This window comes from Kogia breviceps, chromosome 14 (genome assembly GCF_026419965.1).
Source record: "Kogia breviceps isolate mKogBre1 chromosome 14, mKogBre1 haplotype 1, whole genome shotgun sequence".
In the NCBI taxonomy this organism is placed as follows: domain Eukaryota; kingdom Metazoa; phylum Chordata; class Mammalia; order Artiodactyla; family Physeteridae; genus Kogia; species Kogia breviceps.
Genome location: NC_081323.1, coordinates 8,291,233 through 8,317,331, shown reverse-complemented (window position 1 = coordinate 8,317,331; position 26,099 = coordinate 8,291,233). Strand labels below are relative to the sequence as shown.

The 26,099-nt window shown below is 44.0% G+C and overlaps 1 protein-coding gene across 4 annotated transcripts in view; it reads right to left on the bottom strand.

Annotated features, from left to right (window-relative positions):
- Nucleotides 1–13,741, bottom strand: part of ZNF217 (zinc finger protein 217) — a 28,398-nt gene extending 14,657 nt beyond the window's left edge. The window contains exon 1 of one of the 4 annotated variants that reach the window (XM_059038952.2): nt 13,662–13,741. The gene's annotated coding sequence lies outside the window, so the exon portion shown is untranslated. Of the gene's footprint in view, nt 1–9,828; nt 10,377–13,661 lie in introns of those variants that run through there. The other 3 variants (XM_067012471.1, XM_059038954.2, XM_059038951.2) reach the window with 3 other exon arrangements.
- Between the last annotated feature and the right edge of the window lie 12,358 nt (nt 13,742–26,099).

Sequence of the window (26,099 nt, the reverse complement as noted above, 5' to 3'; positions counted from 1 at the left end):
AACCTTTCCTAAAATCCCCATTCAAGAAACACCCCTCAGAACCGTTGCTCCTCCTGGCCAAGCAGAGCCTTGATGCTGATGTATGTGGTTCACTGGATATTCTGGCCCTCATTCCACTGCCCAAATCCCAGTTTGCTTTTAACAGCGTCAGGCAGGGTAGGGCTTCCCTGTCCAAACAACAAATAAGGAAATACATACACAAAGCTTCTCTGTGAATGTACACATTTAAAATAAAATCCTCAACATAGCTGGTTCAACATGGCTTAGTGTTTCATCAGAAAATAGATCCTCTCATTTCTAATCCACCTTTCACATATGCACTGGCCAGGTAAAAAATGCATGCGTTGATTTAACTCTACAGGGTCCGATTTAGAAGCTAATTTTCACTCTTGGAGAAGAATTAACCTCTGAAGCCAACACCCTCCACCTTTACAGCAAGCACAGGAATTGTTTTTAAATAGTCCCAACTCCTTTAACTGAAGTCAGTTAATTCTACCCAAGAAAACAAAAAGACATGCAAACTATTCCCACCACAGTCAACGTTATATTAAAAAAAACACACAACTTTCCTTCTCTCCACTTCCTCAAAGAGCGAGGGCCTGTAGGCTCAGAAGAGGAGGAAACATTTCTTCCACTACTTTACGCTCAGAGAAAGAAAATACTCATACTCCCTGTTATCTTTAGTTTTGAGTAAACCAGAACTTTAACATTAAGCTTTTCTAAATAAGACTGCAGAGCAAAGTTCAGGATACAGAAAGAATGGACTAAAGTGTTTTATCTTAATTTCTTAGTCTTTTTTGCAATCACAGTGGAGGATAAACACAGTAGGACAGAACAGAACACTCCAGAGACCTGAGTTCCAGTCCTAGCCAAGTCACAACCTTAAAGCTGGCACCACCATGTACCTCACCTTTCTCTGTCTACTTAGTGAGAGTGGTTAAATTACAGGACCACTTGCCGGGTTCCAAAACTCTGTGGTCCTGGGGTGAGATCTACATTTATGGATAGACATACTCAAAAGAGTATTTAATGATTATGCTAATCAAGATGTTAAATGATATTTGGATCTGTGATTGATAATTTGGGTTTCTGCGTAGTCATTTACTCATTCAACAAATATTTACTGAGTGCTAGTGTCCCAGGTAATATTTTAACTGAAGAAAGTAACAGCACACACTCCAGAAAAGCAGTTCTCAAACCCGACAACACTGTTTTCACTGGCCAACAGCTGAATGAGAAATAGAAAAACTGCTCAATGAGCTCTACACAAAGCTATGTGAATTAATTCCAATTTGAATAAAGATTGTCCTTTATACTTTTTGGTGCCAAAATACCCTTTTCATAAAACGAAAGAGTGGCAATAGCAAGCTTTTTTTTTTAATGTCCTAATTTGGCAAAATCAAAGTCCCCCAGGTCAGACCTCAACATAATTTTTTTTTTTAAAGAAATTTGACTATTCTGTGACATTTTTAAGTTTGGGGGAACTCCACCTTTCTATAAATAATCTTTCCCCAAAAGACACCAATCCTAAACTCACTATCTGGATTAAACATGATGTGGGTACATCCCTATTATTTCCCACATGGGGTAACAGCATATACTGGAAATTCCTGTCTTAGACAGTGTAGTTTCAACTCCATCTCCGAAATGTTAAATATCTGGGTGAAGTCATCGTCAGCTTCCAACACAAGACCTAAAGGACTGGTAAAGGAGGGTACTGGGAAAAACCTGAGGAGAAAGAGCAGCTTCAGTTTTGCCCAAGAGGGTGAATAGGAGGGAGGGAAGGATGTCCCAGGCCAGGGAATCTTCGGGTGCAGTCAGTTGGGGAAGAAGACCCTCCCAGGCAAAACCCAAGGACTTCTTCCTCCAGGGAAGCTTCTGGGACAGATTCTGATTGTCATTAACTGTGCCCAGCTGTCCCCAGCACTAGGGTCACAAGCGATCCTTGCTATTCCCCCAAAAGATTGGAAAACTATGGGCCATTCCTTTAAAGTAAGATCCCAGGGGCAGAGACCCTGCTGGCCTGGCTCACTGCTGCCCCCCAGTGCCTAGAAAGGGTCCCTGGCACAGGGTGAGGCTCTCAACAAACACCACATAATCGGTACAGGTAGAGAATGAGTGCGTGTATTTTTGGCCACAGTCACCAACCGTAACTGACTTGATATTAAAATTAACTTGAATGTTCATCAAGACTTCTACACGGCTATCTGTGGCTGCCATCTAATTGCCATTTTCTGCAATGTTAAGAGTATAATAAAAAAATGAATCATATACAATCATACCATAAAGTTAACTAGTAGAAGCCAAACTGCATCACTTGGCTTTATAACCACTCTCCTTAATGACCTACCAAACCCCAAATGCAGGGCCTGCTAGGGACATCTCTGAGCAAATACCCTCAACTTGACTTAAGAAAACTAAATGCAGACAAAACACTTCCTTAAACTATAAATCAAAAACTACACTCAAAATCAGTCTGCTCAACAAAAATCAAAAATCTTTATAGAGTGCCTGTAATAATAAAGACTTTAATAATAACAGAACTTAAGGAAACCAGACATCGTAACCTAATTACTGGTAACAGCAACAGGTCACCATTCCAACTGAGGAAAGTGTGCACACAGGCTCCCTGGCACCTTTGGCGTTTCCATGTATGGAGCACAGGGACAGGACACCAACAGTACGCCAGCGACGCTGCTGACAAAGAGCCCTGTCCATCTCGACAAAGAACTGGGGATGGAGGGGTAGGAAGATGCCCTAAACCGACACCCACAGTCTAACCGCTTTCAGTTTGCAGAGAAGGGAGCATTCTGAACACACTCAGCTTACTGAAAGGCGCTCAGCCAAAATGTTTTTCAACGTCTAAAACAAGTTTTCTTAACCTTTACTCAGGTTAATGACAGCACTTGACCATCAGCCAGACACACCTAAGGTACCTAAGGCAAGAGGTTATTCAGTATAACCTAATACTGTGAGCGAATACTAGGGTTTAATTTATATTGTGATCACTTAAGGAGATACTTTTCTTTAATTCACCACAACATAAGCTTTGAAAAGAACAGAAACCATACTGCTACAACCACCTGAAATATAAGTCTGATGTTCTTCAGGTCATTTATCTCTTTTTAAAGCAGATATTCATCTGTGAGTAAATTTACTATGAATTCTGCCAATACCTATCGACCTTGAAATTAGCAAATATTGATACTACCCAGTATACAACGCTTAATGAAAAGCACCATAATTTGTGCTTAAGCACAGTAAATTAGAGGTGAATGCCACCTTGCTGACAATGTAACTTGGAAATACTGTTCTTAATGTTCAGCTGTACTCAAACTGTCGCCTTTAGAGACCCCACACCCCGAATGCGGCTGAACAGGTTATCTGACATGTCCTGGCATGGAATATTTATTACCATAGTATGGAGCAATAAGGTATTCAAGGCCCTCAAAACCCGTCAAAAACACTTAAAAATTCTATTTATAGTCAAGTAATTTGCAGTATTCCTACAAATCTACTCCCCTGCCACCACCCAATTTACCTAAGCGTCCAAATAAATGATCACTACAACATTCAGTCTAAACAAACTACTAGTCTCAGGCCAATTCATTTGTATCCTTTAAACTTCAAAATTATCTCCAAGACGTGGTTAGGAAACTGCCGGTTTTTCTATAGGTTTCCCTTCTCTATTTTGCACATACGACTTTTTCCTTAATCTGACAAGTGAAGAGAACTCTACACAGTCAGCTAGAGTGGCAATCAAAACCTACAACTTTAAATCCTTCAACACTATTGCAAGGAAATCACCAAGGTCACAGCCACTGAGCAGATGGCCAGCCCAACTTTCCTAACATAGCTGTGGAAAGATGTTTAAAAGTTAAGCGAGAGAGAAAGACTAAAACACTCAGTTTACATTCAACATTACAATCTATTCGAAAGCAAATGATTGCTCAAAGGCAAAGCTTGGGAAGATCCGATAGGATAAAGGCTCATTTTCTTGAAATTCTGTGAAGGTGCTCGGTGCTACATGGGATTAGAGACCAAAGTAGGATAAAAATATATTCCTACTAGCATATTTCAGTGTCATGATTAAGAACTCTGCCTGATTCCTCCTAAATTAATGAAGCTCGATAAACGATCTTAATATGAACTTAAAGCACCACATATTAAATTTTAGTTTCAGTATTATCAATATTAACAGATACTGTGGCCTGTAAACTGGCTTTTAAAAATTCCATCTTGACGTGAAAAAAAAGAATTATAAGGGAAATTAATTGTTTTAATTTTTACTTAAGCAAGATTAAGTACTGCTATCAGTGAGTTTCTATTATTACCACTTAACCAGTACTACCTTAAGTATTTTGCAAAGATTTTGGACAGGACTAACTTCAAAGAGACTTCAACAAACTAAAAAAAAACTACCTGTATTCTTGAACTCTCTACAAAGAAAACACTGCACACACACACACAGTGTGTGTGTATATATATTTGTATATCTGTGTGTATAACACACACACACACACACACACAGATATATAAATCACTATACCCATTACCCATTACCCTACACAACCACACCTTTTTCCACAGTGCCTAATGGTGAGTGTTCTTAATTATAGCCAATTTAACCAACTTCAGACTATATATAAACAAAACTCTGTTTTGTTTATATATAGTCTTTTAAGGCATGAGATCTTTCTTTAGCCACATTTAAATATTCCCCTCCCCATCTCTGATGAGTAAACACTAAAGCTGTATGTCTGGCTCTTTCAAATCACCTATTTGTTCTCAAAAATAAGAAAAAAAAGTCTCCCTTCAATTAATACAATCACTGCTCAGTAGACTTATATACTGAACTGAAAAGAACTTACCCACTAATTTAAAAAACACAAAAACACTTCTGGTATAACTGAACTGTTCTGAGGTTATCCTGATTTGTTACAGGTAGGAAATAACAAAAACAAGTGTTCTTCCTAATGCTGACTCAGGAACAAAACATATGTGGACTCTCAATTTCCAGTCCATCGAAGTATATTTTAAAATCAGAAGGTTCCCCGACACACTAGAAACTAATGAACACCAACACGAAAAACATTACACGAACCCATTAAAAAACCGGCAGCTCACTCCAGGGCTGCTCTCCCACAGCAAGTGGAGGACCGTGCAGGCCAGGAGCAACTCTGGTAAAGCTCGAGGACAAAGGCTAAAGAATTAAACTAAGTCTCTCATACAACTTATTCAGCTGTCTTTTCGGGTTTAGTAATTTTATTTCTCAACTTTATCACAAAATTACCAAACTGGCCCCAAATTTCCAGTAACTCAGTTATGTTGTTACCCTGGGCAGGAAGTTATGAGGATGTTCAAGACTCCATCAACAAACGCTCAAATATAAAGTGTTCTAATGAGCATTCCAACCCGAAGCATAAATGAGCAACGTGTGGTGGCACCTGGCTGACAGGGGCTGCCCTTTCTATTTACTGGGAAGATAGATTTATACAAGAATTGAGCTTACTTATCAATAGCTGCCGATTTTAGGAAAGGATGGTCCCTGTCCTCCCACTTCCTCAAAGTCAGATTTCTATCTGCCCTCATGGTCTCAATTCCCAATCCTTTGCCCTACATACCACTGCAAATTTGCCTAACCATAGTATCAGTTGGAGAAAAATAATCCAGATCACCTTACTGCCAAAAGTCAACATTTCACCAACATTTCAGAAGGTTTTATACTGCCCCCAAATGAGGCCATTCAGCTATGATGATCAAGCTTCCCTCCCGCAGATTTAAGAAATTTCCTGCTGTCTTTGTGTAACTCATTCTTTCTTCCACGTGCATTTAAACTAGTCAGCACCCCTCCCCCAAAGATCTGAAGATGAGGCATATACAAATCAAGACTCTTCCACTGTCACGACTTTCATTTACATGCTGTAACTAAACTCTTCACTATTTAGAATATTTAATATGATTGAATTCCTCTAATTCCACTTCAGTGGCTGTTCTGTAAATACCTTCCAGGTTTTTTTTTTATTTTGCAGCACACCTCAGCAATCTGAAAACTACTCAGTATATTCCAAATAAAGTCATTTAACTTAAAATCTCCTTACATTTATTTTATTCTACAGGAATGAATACTCATCAGTTTATCCAACTGTCTCATGTTTCATTCTTACTGTGTAATTCTGAAGCTTGAAAATACACAGCCATTGTTCAGTTCTTGGACTTCACCTTTCCAATTCATCTATTAAACACACTATTACACAATTAAACTGAAATTAGAAATAAACCATTTAAAACAAGTCATACCCAGCAACTTAGAAAACCCTTACAGGCCACAGTGGCATCTGTGAGCTGGAATGATCTGAATTGACTTTTTTTTTTTTTTTTTTTTTTTTGAGCAAATGGAAACAAAGCTTCATGTAAAACATAAAAAAGGTCTAATCATTCATAGCCTTAAGAGAGATAAGTCTATCTTTTTTTTAAAGTAGTAGACTGTAAGCAGTAAAGAGTCATTAAAACTACTCAAAAGTTCTTATTAACCAATATCATGTTTGCGACAACTGTGAGAAAAGAATGTAATTTTACAAAGTGGGAAAACAGCACATCTTTTGGGACCCCTGAGGCTCTAATCAAGCGTATCAGAATTAAGAGTGCTCTGGGTTGGCAAAGCAGCCCTGCTGTGGCAAAAACAGGCCATTTCATCATAAATGTTGTTAAAAGAGAGAGAAGTGATTAGCATTTATCTGAAATGAGGAGACAGAGGGACTGTCCTTGCCAGGCCATTATATTCCTTAATTATTTCATCAGTTTGTAAGTGACTTGATGACTGAGTCTTATTTCCAGATTTCCTCTTGAAAAGGACCACTGGAAGGGGTTTTTTATTAAAAAACAGGGGCTGCTATTCCTCCCTGAAGTTCCACTGCCAAAAATGGAGGATTATTAAGAGAACGCAGACCGACCTCCACCTTAAACCTTTACTGGGAAAGCCAAAACCTTCACCCCTCCCTCTTCCTCCCCTACTTGGAAAAAAAAAAAAAAAAAACAAGCTGTTATCTAAATCGATTCTTCAGGACAAAGGAGCAAAACATTTTCTACAAGTTTTATCTAAGTGGTGTATTAGTTCCTTTTTTTGACTAAGAAGTGAAAGGGAATAATATGAACCCAAGACAACTACTAAACTTCGATCTCACAAGTTATTAAAAACAAACACACGGCAAAGGTCAAACGGCAGAGTTAGACGGTGTTGTGAAGATAAAAAGACTGAAAGAAGTTGGACACGAAAGAAAAGTCTGTGTCCTTTACCTAGAAAAGTCACAATATTCCCCTATTCCCTCCTCCAGCATGCAAATCAATGTGTAATTCTAAAGGAGCAGCCTCCCTCGTCTCGTCAAATAATTAAAATTCCAGACAATCGGATTATTAACCCTATTCTACCAAACAAGCCAAATAAATGATAAATTTGGCCTGTAGCTACTGACAACTGAATTTTTAAATAAGTCCCTGCCTCTGGAATTCAGGACTTATATAACTGATTTAAAATGGCAGCAATGTGGGGTGGGGGTCGACTTCCACTAAAACACCAGGATTAAACACACGCACGCACGCACTCACACGCACTACTAGTCTTCAGAATACTAAACAAAACAGTATCTAAAATAAACAGGACTTCTCAGAAAAAGTCATCTACCATTAAGGACACACCTTAAAAGTTCTTAGCACACATTAACTAAGCAAGCATAAACTAGTGGTTTGACTGTATTTTTTAGACAAAAAGCAATTAGGTTATTGCTCTACACTTGTCACTACTGCGCTAAAGGCTTTTTAGAAAATCTAGATCTATTACTCATTCTCAAAGTATTACAAAATTCACTATTTTAAGTCTTATTTGGTATCAATCAGGACGGTCCATCCATTCCACGGGGGAAAAAGTCCAGTCGAAAACATTTTAAATGTACTTCTTGACACATACAAAAGAGAAGGTAAAGGCCTCCTAAGGACCCCTACCTAGTGGCCAGGCCTGGCTGGCAGCTGCTGTTACCCTGCCTTTTCTTTTGTTGGGCTTAATCTCATGTCAACTCATTCAACCAACTCAAAAGCGATGAAGACATAATTGAATCAACCTGAACTAAATCAGACCTAGGCTTCTTAAAACATACACCTTAATGATTCCAAACGATCTAGAAAACTAGGAAACCTGCTCGTTTGCACGGCGGTCAATAACATAGGACCCCAGACCAGCCAAAGAACCACTGAACCCGCCTGTCTTTAATACACGTGAAGGAATGTTCAAGCTTAACGCTCCAAGCCCTATAGGCTGATCCAGAAAGATAAATTGAGGCTCAAGGAATTTCAAAGGGGAACAACACAGCAAAGCCTCAAACTCTGAAGTGACTATCCTTTTCTTGGAAAAAGCAACAAAATGAGAGAAAAGAAAGTTTACACTGCTCCAAGTGTGAACAGGCTGCTTGGGGTGCCAGAAGTGGCCACTGGTGTCCCTCTCCTGCTCTCTTTACTAAGCCCTGAGGGGAAATTGCCCCCCCCGCCCACCCCACCCCCACCCACCCGCCCAAGAATGCGGCTTCCCGTCATCGGTGGCCCTACCCTGAATCCTAAAATGTGGGCTCCAACCTGGGACTTGAACTTCTGTTCCGATCCCCGGGGCGCAGGTACCGCGGCCTGCGCACCCCGCAGGCCAGGTCTGGCCCCCTCGGAGCAAGACCGCCCGGGCCATCCCAAATCCAGCCTCCCGGGGCCCCCAGCAGCGCCCTCCTACCCCTCTCCCTCCCCATCCCGTGCGGCTCGCATTTTGGGGCCAAATCAAGAGTGAAGAGGGCTCTACATCTGAAACTGAGCGGTCTCGCCACTCAGCGCCTCCTAGCAGAAACTTCCCTTTTTAAAAAAAAAAAAAGAAACACTTTTAGGCTAACATTTCAATCCCTCCTGCCCTTTAGAGTTCCTACTTCTGCTTCCAGCTGGCTTTGCGTCTCCCACTAGAACCGTGATAAAGATATTCTTAAAGCATTTAAGGGTTATTAAAAAAAAAGTTTAAAAATATTTTAAAATTAAAGGGGGGGAAAAAAAAACATCACACATCCAGGAAACGCAGCCCGGTGCACAGCCTGCTCATGGATGGGCAAAGGACCGGGGCTCCAGGGGACGGATTTGGGGGCGCCCGGGAGGCTGGTTGGGGTGCGCGGCCGGGTCCGCGGCGAGGCCAAGCCCCTCCCTCGGCCCCTGTAGACGCGCCCTCCGCCCGGCCCGTGCGGACGGTCCCGGCCATTGTTTGCGGGGGACGCCTGTTAGGACGCATTGTTTTGGCTCTTTCCAACTTGCCCCGGCCCCTCTCGGGCTATAGCAGGGGACCCCGCGCCGGCCCGCTACCCTCCGCCCGCGCCCCACGGCAGAGTGGGCAAACGGGGAGACCTGCCCGGCGGAGCCACCCAACTTTTCAGAAACAGCCCCCCACGCAGCCCCCGAGCTCCCTCCGACGGGCCCCTGGCTCCCGACCCAGGGAAGGGGGCACTCCTCCGCCCCCAAGCCATCTAGACTGTTTCCCAGAGTGAGTGTGATGGTCAAACACAGTCTGTGCACACCGGGGGCTCGCCCGACACCTTCTCGCCAGTGGAATCGCTCAGAAGCCGGGAGGGGAGGGGGCGCCCTAGAGGAGCGGAATAGAGAGTAGGAATGGGGGGGGCCGGCGGGGCGGGGGAACCGTCCGGATAGGGGGCGAGATAACGAGCACGGGAAACTCGAGGGCGGGCTCGGGGGACGCCGGAGGGGCGAGACGAGGAGCCCCCTGGGGCCCCGCGCGGGCGGGGGGCGCGCCCCCTTTACCTGCGGCTCCGGCTCCTCGGCCATTTCCTCGCTCTGCGGCGGCCGGGACTGAACTGACACCACACGAGCGAGCCGAGGTTTGAATGAGGAGGGAGCAGGCGAGGAGGGGAGGGGGCGGGGAAGGCAAGAGGGAGGGGAGGCGACGGGGAGTTTCTCTCGGCCTTTTGTGCGGACACCACCCGGATTCCGCGCCCGCACCGGCCCCCCAAAAGAGACTGGGGGCCACTACGCGAGAGGCGAGGCCATCCCCCCAGGCACCTCGGGACTTCGCGCCTTGAAACCCCCCCCAAAAGGAGCGTCCCCCACCCCCACCCCCGCCTGGAGGATTTGGGGGCCGGGCTCACCTCGGGCGCGGGGCTAAGGTGAGCGGGGCGGGGGTGCTCACGGGGGTCAAAGGCGCGGGCGCCCCCTACTCGTCCGCGCGAGGACAGTGCAGGCGCGGGGGGTCCCTAGAGCCGCCGGGGCGCGGCGCGTCAGGCGCAGGGGGACTGTTGGGTCAGAAAGTGCTCAGGGAGCAGCTGTTGCGCCCTCCCTCGGCCCGGCCGCTTGGAGACGCCCCGCCTCCTGCCTTCACCGGCCGCCCGGCCACGCCCTCGGCCACGCCCCCACATCCACGTGATCTGCGCAGGCGCGCCCCTGCCCCGCCCACCGCCACGGACCCCCGCCTCCCGAACGCGAGCGAGCGGTCGAGCGCGCGCACTCCCTGTTCTCGCCCTGCCACTCCCGCGCACGCGCGCGCCTTTCACCACCCCCACACCCCCCGCCTCCCGCCATCCGGCTTAACGTGGCCCGCGCGCGCCCCGGCGGTTCCAGTGACAGGTACGCGGGGAGGGGGCCACGAGGGCAGCGCGCAAGCGCAGTTCCAAGCCTCTGCCTCGCCGCTTCCCCCTCCCATGCAAGGTGTGCCCAGGCGAGGGGAGGGGCTGCTCGCCCGAACTCCTGGGTCATCCAGCGTTACCAACAAACGAAAAGCCTTTACCCCCATTTGGGTAGGTTAGAAGGCAACTGTGCACAAACAACATTTTTTCAGATTTTCTTCAAGCATGAGAAAGGTCGATGAGATAAGATGATTAAAATATTTTTTAAATTAGTATCTTCGTAAAGCTACTTTTAGTTGTTACTATTTTTCTGAAAGGGCTGAGCTTGCGCTGCTATAACTTGAGGTTTCTAAACTTGACCTACATGCCAAGAATCCACTTGGCTTTGATAGAAATCCACGTGGATGAAACCAGGCTCAAAACTGGGGGGAAAAAAGAAAAAAAACGAGCCTTCCCCCTCCCCTTAATTGAAAGCGTTTCCCAACTATTCTTTTTATTTGCTCACTAAAAAAGAAAAGGTTATGATTCCGAAGGCCAGTGATATTCCCCCATTTTAAGTAAGCCCCAAGGAGGAACCAAAGAAGCAACAATCATATCCACCAAGTTCTCTGCCCCAAGATGCAAACGAATGCAAAAGTAAAGGGTGCTACGTTAAGTCACCACAAAATAGCCAAGTTTGTTTTGTTGTGTTTTTTTTAATTGGCCTTCGGTGTATCCAAAATGGAAAAACTTAAAACATATCAAGAAAGGCCCTTAAAGTATATATTTAATAAATCAGGACAAAAAAAGCCCTACATAAATTCTCCGCTGGTGAGCAGTGCAATCCTTAATAAGTAGGAAATGGAACTTGAGAGACAGTTTCTCAGCAAAGGGGAAGAATTTGCCAAGTGTGATGTTTTGCTGTCATTTTATATATAACTACTAACCCCACATATGGTCTGGTTAGTCTTTTTTAAAAAGGAAGTGAACCAATTACTTACTCACACTTAATTAATTAGCAGTTCCAGAAGTAGATTCTTAAGCCAGAACTCTTTTTTCCTCACTCAAGTACACTGATTGATCACTTCTAGTACTAGAGTTCCTTTTCTCAGGGAAGATGAATATCTTTCTTTAAAATATTTTTTAAAGTCTTATAGTCACATACCAAAATACTGTCCATAGACGCACTCTTCCTAAACAAGAAACTTCATTTAACTTACCAAAACAAATGACTTCGGGCACTGCTACAAAACAAAGAAACTATGGACAAGTGAAACCAAATTGAGTCTTCACATATAAGTGTAGCCTCACTCTACATGTTAATAGATAACCTTTGAACTCTGAAACCTTGAAAGCTGTAAACACAATAGCACTGATAGTTAAAAATCCTAGTGTCAAAATTGAGCAAAAAGTCCAAACTTTTCAGTAGGGATAGGGAAACAATCAAATGTTTTGACAAATAATCGTTTCACTAAGAACAATGAGGCTCCTGGCTCTCAGACCTTGTTGCTACTGAATTATTTTCTGAGCAAAAAATGGTACTTTTCCCTATGCCCTCACAAAACTACCACTTTGAACATAATAGCATCATATGGTTTGATAGTTACTGTTTCTCTCTCCTCCCCCCTCCACCCCCGGCCCAGCAAAAAATAAAAAATGGAACAACAACAAAAAAAAAACCGTATTACCTTGCAGATTTTCAAATTGAAAGTAATTTTATTAACTGATCTATCCGCTAAGCGTTTTATAGGCGATCTTACGTTTGAGCAAAGAATTACAAAGAACCTTATTCCTGGAGACGTGCCAACAAAACTGGGAAGTCGTTGAAAAATTCTGCCAATGGCTGAGTGCTGGGTTGCAAACACATACTGTGTTTTTAAATGGACATAGAGTGATCTGAATGCGCTGTAAGGGCGTCTGTGGGACACATTCCGGCCCCTTAAAAGGTGGAGACTCACACTTAAGATTTACTTGGAAAGCGTGTATAGTTAAAACAATTAAGAATGAAAACTCCAAAAGCAACAGGAGGACGCCGGGAACATTCGGTTTTGTAGTAAAGCCAGGAACTCATTATTATCGTATGAAATGAAAATCGAAAATCGAACGTTGGTCTCCATATACTTAGCTCCGCCCACGCATAATCCTGTTTCGCCCCCCCCCCGCCCCCCCCATCCCAGCTAGACTATCTCTAAAGGAGTCAGGTGCTGCAGAGACGCAGGCGACACAAACAATGGAACCAGAAATGTCCCTTCAAATGTGAGCTGATGCTCGGCACACGTTATTCGGGGAGAGAGCGAAAGACCCCCACTTCACCTCTTTTCAATGCGACGCACATCACCTACACCTCATTTTTCACAATCATCCAAACAGACCAACCCTCCTTAAGCTCTGTTTCCCAGTGTATGCTTATAAAATCGCACCATTATCTCTGATCCAATCCCAGTGATAGGAGCCCTCTGGCTTTAGTTAACTTCTGATTTTCTCTCCAGCTCCTGCCTGCCACCGCATTCTCAGATCTAACAACAAAACACCCTTCTAATTTGCTATATTTAACATTCATTGGAATCATCTTTTGAGAGTTAGCCTTCATTAGCAGAGGAGGATGCCGTTATGATCTTCTTATTTTCGCAAGTATTTATTTTACTGTGGAACTATTATAGAGAAACGATTTGGAAACTATATGCAAATCCCTGGAGCTGAAACGGAGCCAATACAGACTTAAAAGAATTCAGTGTTCAGAGCAGGAAAACCTGAAAAACTGCAGTGAGGAGTTAGCAGGAAAAGAAAATGAAAAAGTTAGGCAAACCTGCCAGCTCTGCAAACTACAAGGGACATTTGAGAAGGAAATGAAGAAGGGCAGCTCTTTTAACAGGACAGAATGCACTAAATGAAGTAGGGATCACCGGTGACTCCAGGGAACACCAAACTTCTCTCTTTCCTATTAAGTTTCTTCACCCCATTCAAGTCATCTCACAATGTTAAACGCCCTACAAAACATCATAATAATACATGATAAAAATAAATAGCAGAAATTACCTTGCAGAAGTGGAGGCAGGGTCTGGAACCAGGAGGCTTTCTCTCCCTGAGTTGGCCAGTCTACCTGACTCAGAACAATACTGGAAGAGATGTGATTGCTGGTTTTTATAAGCAAACCAAAAAAGGGAGGGGCCAAGAATAAGGCTCAGTATAAATAGAGGTTTAGATGCAATCCCAGCTTGACTAACCAATCATGGCAAGTTTGGTGAGTGTCCTGCCCCACTTTACAAGCACAACTTCTATGCATCTTCTCCAATATCCTGGGTGGTTTTCCAAGGCTGACTCCCCTCAAAATGTCACTGTAAACTTCCTTTAAAAATTACACGGGTCACAAAGAAAACAAACTAGAGAATATAACAAAAAAGAAGCACTCAGATATAGAGAACAAACTAGTGGTTACCAGTAGGCAAAGGGAAGAGGGGGAGGGGCAAGAGAGGGGGAGGGGATTGAGAGATGCAAACTACTCTGTATAAAATAAATAAAGCTACAAGGATATATTGTAAACACAGGGAATAGAGCCAGTATTTTAGAGTAACTGTAAATGGACCTTTAAAATGTTTGAATCACTCACTATGTTGTACACCTGAAACTTATATAACATTGTACATCAATTATACCTCAATTAAAAAAATATATATATAAAGTACTAGGGATGCAATATGCAACATTATTAGTATAATCCACACCACTGTATGTTATAATGAAAGTTAAGAGAGTAAATCCTGAGTATTCATCTCAAGGAGAAAAAGTTGTTCTTTTTGTGTGTCTATATGCGATGATAGATGTTCACTAAACTTACTGTGGTCATCATTTCGTGATTGTGAAAAGTCAATCATTATGCTGTACGCCCTAGCCTTACGCAATGGCATATGTTGAATACATCGCAATAAAACTAGAAGAAAAATAGATTACATGGGTCATGTGACTTTTGGAGCACCTCTTTAAAGCTTTTGTACTCATCTAATATTCCAAATGGGGAGCTGTGGAGTGAGGGGGAGGTGATGGAGGAGGAAAGTAACTAACATCTATTGAAATGCAATTTTCATCATCATCTCAATAAATGGAACTATATTCCATCCACCCACGTAAGCCAAAACCTGGAAGTCAAACTGATATTTCATCTGCAGCCCCACCCCCGTCTCGCTCACACACACACATACACACACACACAAACACCTTTAATCCATCAGCAGGGCCTATAATTTCTATCTTAATATATCTCAAATCTCTAACACAAGGCTACTCCACAGCACCACGACCTCTCACTCCTCCAAATATACCAAGGTGTCTCCAAGCTTCTTCCTTTCTAGGTTTGCCTTAGTTATGTTCTTCACCCATAGCCCAAGAGATCTTTTACAGTGTAAATCAGATCGTGTCACCACCCTGCTTAATGGCTTCCTATTGCCTCAGGAAAAAGAACAAACTCCAGAGCCTGCCTGCCAACCCTGTAGATCTGGCCCCTGCCTAAGTCTCCAGCCTCAAGTCTTGGCAAGCCCTCTGCTTAGAGCTCTAAGCTCCAGCCACAAGGCCTTCTCTCTGACCCAGAGGCTCCAGCCCTGTGTTTCCCTTTGCCTAGTTCTATCTCTCCAGTCTTTCAGGAAATCAGCTTCTATTCCTCCTGAGAGGTTTAAACTCCGGGCTCTCTGGGGGGAGGCCCTCTGACAAGGTGTTGGAAGGTCTTCTCTCCAATAATCCAATCTGGGGCTCAAACATTCCTGCTCCAACCTCTAGACAGCTGCATTAATCCTAGAATACTATTTAATCTCCATGGGTTTCAATTCCTGATCCATCAAATGGTGTGATAAAGAAGAAAAAGAAGAAGAAGATGGAGGAGGCGGGGAAGGGTGAGGTAAATATATTTTTTAAATTTTTTTAATGGAAGTATAGTTGATTTAGGGACTTCCCTGGCCATCCAGTGGTTAGGACTTAGCACTTTCACTAAGGTGGCCTGGGTTCAATCCCTGTTCAGGGAACTAAGATCCTGCAAGCCTCTTGGTGTGGCCCCCCCAAAAAAAAGTATAGTTGATTTACAGTATTACAATATTATATTAGTTTCAGGTATATGACATAGTGATTCAAAATTTTTGTAGATTATACTCTATTTAAGGTTATTATAGGGACTTCCCTGGTGGTCCAGTGGTTAAGACTCTGTGCTTCTAATACAGTGGGCACAGGTTCCATCCCTGGTCAGGGAACTAGGATCCCAGGCCATGTGGCATGGCCAAAAACATTTTTTTAACTTCTAAATTAAAATAAAATTTATTATATTGTTGGCTATATTCCCTGTGCTGTATAATATCAATATATTCTTGTAGAAGAAAGTAGATCTTAAAAGTTCTCATCACAAAGAAAAAAAATAATGGTAACTATATGAAATGATATATGTTCATTAAATGTATTGTGGTCATTATTTCGAAATGTATACATATACCAAATTACTACATTGTATACCTTAAACTTATACCATGCTATATGTGAATCATACCTCAATAAAACTGGAAGAACTATATAATAATATAATTATATTATTTATATAAATAGTATTTCTGTTTTCATAAGACTCTTGGGAAAATTGAGGCACGCTGTGTAAAGCTTGTAAGCCCAGAGTTTTGCAGGCCTGGCATTGTTCTAGGCACCGGAGCTAGAGCTTACAGTGGGCAAAGCAAACGAAGTTTTTGCCCTTTGGGAGCTTACCTTCTAGAGGGAGGCAGATGACACACAGGCTCGGTGGAGAGGGGAAGGTGCCTGCTGTGTTTTGGACTGGGGCTCCCTGAGGGGCAGAGACCTCCAGGAAGTCCGGTGGCAAAGCCTACTAAGGCAGGAAGCAGACGGTGAGAAGGCTCAGGGCAGAAGACAGGCTGACCCGGGGAAAGCACTGCAAGGAGGCCAGCGCATCGGGGCCCAGCGGGTGAGGACAGGGGAGCAAGGAAATAATAAGGCAGGAACGTGTAAAGACAGAGGCAAGGACTGGGTTTTTTGGTTTGGTTTTTTTTTTGGCCGCATCACAAGGCATGTGGTATCTCAGTTCCCAGACCAGGGATAGAATCCGTCTCCCCTGCAGTGGAAGCGCAGTCTTAACCACTGGACCGCCAGGGAAGTCCCGAGGACTGATTTTTGACTCTGGTAGCAGTAGGATATCAAAGATGGTCAGGGACTTCCCTGGTGGTGCAGTGGTTAAGAATCTGCCTGCCAATGCAGGGCACCCGGGTTCGAGCCCTGGTCCAGGAGGATCCCACGTGCCACGGAGCAACAAAGCCCCTGCACCACAACTACTGAGCCTGCAGTCTACAGCCCGTGAGACACAACTACTGAGCCCGCGTGCCACACTAAAGCCCACGCGACTAGGGCCCGTGCTCCACAACAAAGAGAAGCCACGCAATGAGAAGCCCCGCGCACCGCAACGAAGAGTAGCCCCCGCTCGCCAGCAACTAGAGGAAGCCCGTGTGCACAGCAATGAAGACCCAGCACAGCCAAAAATAAATAAATGAATAAATAAATAAATTTTAAAAAAAAACACAAAACATGGTCAATTCTCTGCTCTCATTTTATTTGCCATATCTGCAGCCCTCATAGAGTCAACCCTTTTCCTCTTCCTTGAAACACCTTTCCCCCTGATTTGGGACACCGCGCTTTCCTGATTTCCACCAGCCCTCACTGGCTGCTCCTTCTCCATCCCCTCTGCTGGTTCTTTTCCCCTGACCTCCAGACTCTGAAGTGCCCCAGGGCCCAGTGCTGGAGCCTGGTCTTTTTCCTACTCATTCCCTAAGTATTTCATCCAGTCCAATGGCTCAAAATACCATCTATAAGGCTCCTAAATTGATGTATTTCCCACCCAGACCTCTCCCCTCAAACCCCAAAATATATTTCCAGCTGTCTACTCCAGCTCCATTTAGATGTCCGGAAATTATTTCTAGATTTCACCCTGAGACCTTCTCCCACAGCCCTCCACCACTAATGAATACATAAGATCATAGAATTGCATGAGGCTCTCCAGGAAGGGAATGTAGATGGAGAAGAAAGAGTGGGTAGAGAGCTGGGTCAGCCACCGACATTGGATCAGGCACCCCTGCCAGGTACCCCCCGAGCTCAAACCAATGCAATTATACTCATCACACATTATAGTAATTATTTCTGCCTGTCCTCCTCCCACTAGAGTCTAAACTCCATAGAAGTACATGATACTGTGATTTGTTCTCTGCTGTATCTCCAAGTCTTAGTATGATGCCTGTCTACAGCAGCGATCAATAAATGTGTTCAAGACAAATGAATATAGAAATAATACTAATGCACAGAACTCAGCCGCTGTGAGATCCGGCCAAAAGGGACCTGAAGTTTGGGTGTTCAGGCCAGCCACTGGGGTCTTGGCTCCGTCTTCTCATCTGTAAAATGGGGCTTCTAACCTCTGTTCGACCTGCCTCATTGGACAGCACGGTAGCCCCCGTCCTACCACGGGGAAGCTCCATGCTGTATAACAGCAGAGGGTCGTTTTTGCCATGACTCTTGTCTTAACTGCTGAGTGTCAACTCGGCAGGGGGCCCCGCTTGTGCCTGGACTCATCTTTGGGTACACCTGGAACTCAGCTCCCCTGATGACCTTTACATCAGGCCTGAAACCCAAGAGGTCCGGCACTTTGCTAAAAGAGCATTCAGAGTCTTTGAACTCACTTTTTTCTCCCTTTTGGATGAGATAACTGGTATAGTGAACAGTTTATATAGTTGGTTGGTTAGGAATTTTATTTTCTTTCATTTTTTGGTCTGAATCAGACTGTTACCTCCATCAAGAGTGGGGACTTGTCCAAACTCACACCCAGCAGAGCCTCCCGCATTTCTCTGCCTTGGGATGGGTTGGGTGGACTAAACCACTGACAGTTCAAAAAACTTCTATGCCAGAAACAGGGCTTAGCTGATAAGCTCTAAAGATGATTGAGCTCATGTGTGCTTTTCATTTTGTAACTCATTTAATCCACCTAACAACCCTGCGAAGCAAGGCCTATATTTTTCCATTTTTATAGACAAAGAACCGTGAGCACAAAGAGATTAAGTAGCTGGCAATAAGCAGCAGAGCCAGGTGTCTAAATCCAGCATCTGCCTCTAGGGCCTCTGTCCTTACCTACAGATACAGGACCTTCCTCATACCCGGGTCCCCTGCCTAGGTCTCCACTTCGGCTCCTCTCCCCGCCTTCCCCCCTCCCTCACTGTCCTTCATCACAATGGCCTCCTTTCCTGTGCAGACACCGGCCAAGCCTCACTCCCAACACCTCATGGTGTATCCCCAGGACCTTGAACCATGCCTGGCACATAGTAGCTGCTCATTAAAATACCGGATGCAGAATGAGGACAAATGCTGTGCACCAGGTGCCTGCCATCTACTATCTCATTACATTCTCCTAGGAATGGGCCCAGCATTTTTCCCACATACCAGGGATACAGCTGTGAGGAAAGTGGACTCTGAACTTGCAGAGCTGCCAATCCAGGAGAGACGCAGACGATCACATCTCTGTCACGCTGAGCTCTTCACAATCTGCACTGAGCTTTTCAAAAGTCAAATCTTATCACATCAGGGCCCTGCCCCAAACTCCCAATGTCTCTTAAAAAAGACAAAATTTCTGGCAGGATCTGGTGGGCCCTGTGAAGACTTTGGACTTTATTCCAAAAGCACTGGGATGCCAATGGGGGGGCGGGGGGAATAGTAGTAAAACTGAAAGAACTATTGAACTTCAAGCGTTTTCTTCCTGGCGAGATTATCTCCTGAAGGATCTCATCCTGGTTAAACAAAGAGGCCATAGCTAACATGAAGAAGTTACAGTCCTCTTACTTCAAGCCCCCATTTTCCTCTCCTTGTGCCAAGGGTAGGATCACAGAATCACAGCAGTCACTGATCGCCGTGCGGGCACCAGCTGTAATCTGATCAATCGTCACCCCTTGAGTTATTACTGCCTTTCCTTAAAAAAGAGGAAACTGAGGCTCAGAAGAGTTAAGTAGGCTGACTGAGGTCACACAGCTAACAGTTTGATTCCCTATCTTCCAGACTAAGGCCAATGGGCCATTTGAACCCAACGTCAAACCTCAACTCTGTCACCAACCTAAATGGCCTCACCTCTAAAAATCAACACTGGGGCTTCCCTGGTGGCGCAGTGGTTAAGAATCCGCCTGCCAATGCAGGGGACACGGGTTCGAGCTCTGGTCCGGGAAGATCCCACATGCCGCGGAGCAACTAAGCCCGTGCGCCACAACTACTGAGCCTGCTCTCTAGAGCCCGTGCTCTGCAACAAGAGAAGCCACCGCAATGAGAAGCCCGCGCACCGCAACAAAGAGTAGACCCTGCTCACCGCCACTAGAAAAAGCCCCCGCGCAGCAATGAAGACCCAGTGCAGCCAAAAATAAATAAAATAAATAGATAAAAAGCAGCACTGATGCACATTGCTTGACACCCTATTCCCTGAATGTTCACCAGTCAGCCGTGGTGTGGCTCTGGGGCAAAGTTGAAACCTCATCACCCAATGTGCCTCCCCTCCCCACATTCTGGAACAGCCATATTTTACTCCATTGCCCCGGGGCTAGTCCCCTCCCATCTCAGTCACTCCCTGGCGTTCCTGGTGTTGGTATGAACTCGGCCTGTCTTCCCCAACAGTCTGCAAATCTCCTTTGAAGGTAGGGGAGAAAGGTCATGCAAAGTATATCCCAACAGCAATTAGCAGAGTGCTTTTCACAGAGTTGGGAAGCAATATAGGTTTGTAAGATGAAAATATCCTAGACTAGGTCTCAAACATCCACGCCTTCCTTCACACTGCCTGTCAGAGCTCAGCAGCTAGCAAATCTTACAGATGTTATCCTCTCAAAATCTCTCAATGCACCCTTTTCCTTCTTATTTCCACAGTCCTTGTTTCTTTTTTTTTTTTTTAATTAATTAATTTTATTTATTTATTTTTGGCTGCATTGGGTCTTCGTTGCTGCGTGTAGGCTTTATCTTTGCAGCGGCTTCTCTTGTTGTGGAGCACAGTCTCTAGGTGCGTGGGCTTCAGTAGTTGTGGCACGCGGGCTCAGTAGTTGTGGTTCACAGGCTCTAGAGCGCAGGCTCAGTAGTTGTGGGGCACAGGCCCAGTTGCTCCATGACATGTGGGATCCTCCCGGACCAGGGCTCGAACCCGTGTCCCCTGCATTGGCAGGCGGATTCTCAACCACTGCGCCACCAGGGAAGTCCCAAGTCCTTGTTTCTTGTTTCATTATGATCTGTGTAGTAATCTCATAACCGGTTCTCCTGTACCTGTCTTCTTCCTAACCCAGAGTACTTTTTCCCGAACCCCACAAATAACCATCCTGCCACTGTCCCGTGCAGAAATCTCCAATTTTACCAAAAGAAGCCATACCTCCCTCTCTTAGGATGCAAAACTACGGCCCCAGCCAAGCTTTCAGCCAGATTCATTCCATAAATATTTATTTGGGAGCTCTCCTCTGTCCCAGGCACTTGGCTAGATAGTAACTAAAGAATGAGATACAAAACAAATTGGATTCCTACCTTCATGGAGCTTACATTTTAATAGGAGAAATAGACAGTAAGCAAATTAAAACATAAATAAACAGAAAAGTATATAATTACAGTACCTACCCTGGAGAAATAATCACTCGGGTACTTAAAGAAGCATACAGAAGGATGTTCGTTGCAGCATTGTTTATAACAGTGAAAAATTAGAAACAACCTGTGTGTTCGTTCATCAAAAGGAAAATGGCCACATAAACTACAGTATATCCGAATTGAAGAATATAGACAGCAGTTGGAAAGAATGAAGTGGTGTGGCTAGATCACTAAGACACTGTGGAGTAAAAAAACAAAGCTGCAAAAACGTATGCCATTTTTGTTTAAAAAGACACACACAATAATATATTTTCCAAAGGAAATACATGTATATGTATATAATATTTATGTGTGTATATTATATATATATTTACATATACATATATATGTATACATGTACACATATATCTACATTAATACACACATACATGTTTATGTATACATATATGTATGTATACATATGTATATAGGTATGTGTATATTAAATGTAGATATATATATCTTTAATGTATTAATTATTTATATGTATTATTTATTTATGTATTATTTAATGTATATTAAATGTAAATATATATGTACACACACATCATACGAAATACACATATGTTGATCATTTCTCAATATATACAAATACTGAATCATTATATTGTACCACCTGAAACTAATATAATGTTATATGTCAGTTATATCTCAATAAATAAATAAGAAATATATATATGGAAATACACAAATAAAAGCTGGTTAATTCTCAAGTGTGGGCAAGGATCCAGGACAGTTTGGTGATAGCTAAATATTTTAATTTCTCTACATGTAAAGCACACTCATATGCCTACTAAAAAGAAATTCCAGGGCTTCCCTGGTGGCGCAGTGGTTGAGAATCCGCCTGCCGATGCAGGGGACACGGGTTCGTGCCCCGGTCCGGGAAGATCCCACATGCCGCGGAGCAACTAAGCCCGTGAGCCATGGCCGCTGAGCCTGCGCGTCCGGAGCCTGCGCTCCGCAACGGGAGAGGCCACAACAGTGAGAGGCCCGCATACCGCAAAAAAAAAAAATAAAAAAAAATAAATAAATAAAAAGAAATTCCAAACTGTGCTGAATACACAGGGAAATTTAAAAAAACAGGGAATAAAATGTTTAGTCTCTCCATCTACTTGCCTTCTGATAAACATGTGATAAACCCTTCTCTGCTTACCTAGCTCCTTGCTCTGCGATGGCTTCCTGTCCCACTGTCACTTTGAATCTCTCCAAATACATGTGCCATGTGTGTGCAAAAGTCAATCTGTAGCCATCCTGCCCGTTCCCCAAGGACCACTCCAAATGCCACCACCCTCTCTGTTCAGTCACTGTTTGTTCACCCCTCCTTTGTGACATTTGCTGGATTATGCTTAGCCCACCTGAATAAATCACAGGCTCCTTGAAGGGAAGGCCAGTTTCCTCCCTGTCACAGTTGCTGGCACACAGGAAGTGTCTCAATATTTAGCTGTTCTATTTAATTACATAAATATGCTCCCTGAATTCTTTCATTCACTCAAGCATTTACTCTCTTACTCAACAAACATTTATTAAGCACCTACTGTGTACCAGGCACTGTTCTAGGTGCTGGGAATGCCACAGGAAAGCAAACCAATCAAAATGCCTATCCTTACAAGGTTCACTTTTAATATTCTAGTGTGTTAAGTAAGTACTATGGAGGAAAAATAAGGGGAGTGAAGCGGTCAGGAAATGGAAGGGGTAGGTGTGGGAGGCAGGGGGATATTAAATAGACTAGTCCGGGCCTTCCCTGAGGCCAGTGGTTAAGACCGTGCTTCCTCTGCAGGGGGCGCGGGTTCGAAACCTCGTCAGGGAAGTTCCGCATGCCAAGAAGTGGCCAAAAGAAAAAAACAAAGTCTGCAGGTTGACTTCGTAGGTGGACACATCTGAGTAAAGATCTGAATAGGGTTGCAGTGGGAACCATGTGGGGTTCTGGGGAAAGAGGCTAAAAGGTTGGCCTGCAAAGGCCTTGAAGTGTGTATCCAGTGACTCAAGGCAGCTAGCATGGTGGCTAAGTGGCTGGCGTGAAGTAAGAAGAGACAGATCAGAAAATGAGAAAGGAGGGGATGTGTATAAATTGCCTGGGGCCTTTGGGACTTTGTAAAGATAGGATTTTATCTGAATGAGCCTGAGGGCCCCTCAATGGTTTGAGCAGAGGAAGGATGACCTGGCTGGGGTATTAAGAGGCTTATTAAACAGATGATAACATTAAGAGCACTTTTTTTTTGCGGTACGCGGGCCTCTCACTGTCGCAGCCTCTCCCGTTGCGGAGCACAGGCTCCGGACGCGCAGGCTCAGCGGCCATGGCTCACGGGCCCAGCCGCTCCGCGGCACGTGGGATCCTCCCGGACCGGGGCACGAACCCGGGTCCCCTGCATCGGCAGGCGGATTCTCAACCGCTGCGCCACCAGGGAAGCCCTAAGAGCACTTCTAAAGTAGTAAAGCAGATAGTCTCCTTTGCTGAAATCACTCAGATATTTAAGTGTGTTCATATTTTCAGGCTACTTTTACAATAACCACAACAATAACGAGGACAATAGCAATAGAAGAGATAAAAAGGATAAGAAGAAGGGAGAAATAAAATAATTTATTGAGCCCCTGCTATGTGCCACAGTCTTGACTCTACATCTAATGTATCCAGTCAAGCTGTTACTTAGTTCTCCTGAAAACCTATCTATATTTATGTAAATATATAGAAATGTAAATGTATATATAAATTAAGTATATTTAAATTCATTTGGCAGAAAAAAAAAATTCATTTGGCAGATGAGAAACTATAGCCATCAGAGGTTAACTTGCTTTCTGACTTACTAACTTCTCTAACTTCCTTGAGGTGCTACAACAAAAATAAAGCAAAATTCTCGCCCCGTCTAATTCCAAACCCCATGCTGCCACATGCCATTGTTTTTTACCCTAAGTTGTTGACCTTGGTCTTAGGAGACTAGAGGGTAATAATAGGGATCATTGATTAAGTACTTATTATAGGCCAAGCACACTGGATGCACCATTACTGGATACCCAGGCAGAGTCAGCACCCCCTTCGCCCAGATTAGAAACCTGCAACTCCAAGCAGTCATATGGATAGTGGTTAAAGGGCTGAGCTCATAAAACTGGGTTCCAACCAAGACTCTGGACTCTGCCGCCTTTGCCACCTCCCTTGAGCTCTCTTTGCCTCTGGTCTCCCCATTTTACAGATGGAGGTTAAGAATACTCACTGACAAGTGTATGTAAGAGGAATAAATAAATCCTCACCTGTAAAATGTTTGGCAGAGAATTTGGCACGTGGTAAACATTTAATTAAGACACACTATTATTATGAAGATTATTGCCCACGGTCACAGAAGCTCACCCACCGCAGGACCCTGCCACGGTACTCACTCCTGGGTTGGAGAAGTGTGTTTATAGAGGTGAGGGATTTGCCCTCTCCAGAACTGAGTCACTTTTCAATCACCTGAGCGCCCACCCAATATAGGCTAAGTATGTGGGATTCCCTGGAAAAAAGATACATACCTCTATCTGGGTGATCCTCCAGGGGCTTTGGAGACAGCCCACCTTTCAGTGTTCCTTGGGCATCTTCTCCAAGCTGAAGGTCAAGCAAGGCCTGAGGGACCCCTGAAGGAGGAGGCCAGAGGTGAGTGGCAGCAAGAAAGGATGTGGAACAGAGGAATCTCCTGACTTGAGGCGTGCCCTCTCAAGCCACGCCCTCCAATAGGATACTGGGATTTGGGAGAAGTGCTGGAGAGGAGATTAAGGTCAGAGCCATACCCTTGACAGGCATAGAGTGACCCAAAAAATCCCTGGGTCTAGACTAAAGATCAGACAGTTGCCCTAAATTTCTGGAGCATAGTTAATCCCAAACCAGCTACTTCACCACTTCACTTGCAGCAGCTCCCAACACTAACACAGCAAGTTTTCCCAGAAACCGGAACTGAATAAAATACAGTCTCCAGAGGCTTCCTGGACGCAGATTCTGACTCCACTGCTCAGCTGCTGGGGGGCCTCAGCCCCAGGATTTAGCCTCTGCACCTCACCTGTAAAATGGGAATAATAGTCCCCCATGCATCAGGCGCTTTTAAGGGTTAAATGGGCTGATGGGGATGAGACCTTAAAAACCTTAAAACTGACTCAGTAAATGTCAGCCAGAACGACATTAGCCATCCGTCTCCCTGCCCTAAATCAGCCCTTCTACTTAACTAATCTCCTTGGCCTCTTTGACAACTTTTTTTCAAACGTAGTTAGCACATTTTGTTGACATATTTTTACAAATACCAAGCCTGCATGTCCTCTTAAAAGTATTTTAAGAGATTATGTTTTGTTCCCACTTGCTTTGAGGAACAGCTTCAGCGCCCGTTGAGTGGCATGAAAACAGTATAAAAGCAAATGAGGATAATAGGACCATCTTTCCTGAACTTTAAAAAAAAAAAAAAAAGAGAAGAATTAAAGATTCAGATCCTGGGCTTTTAAAGACCATCTTGCTAAGTATTTTCTTATCAAGTTCCTTCTTTTTTTTTTTTTCCTCCCCCATAAACACAACAGTAATGAGATAGTTTTTCTTTCTCCCTACTTTGAAAAAAAAAAAAAAAAAAAAAACTCTGTCACATAAATTTCTCCAAACAAATACAATTGAATTAGCTATAATGATTTGTAACTGATATGCTATGTCCTTTAAAGAAAAGAGGTCTATGAACAGAAATAAACAGTTTCTGAAGCAGTTGTATCTGAAGTCAAGGAATAAGAACAACGACGTGTCCCCAAGGAAACAAAGTAGAATTTGGACTCCAAGCTAAAATGGCTCTGCCTTAATCCTCTGTTACCCGGTACCATGAGGCTGCGTTT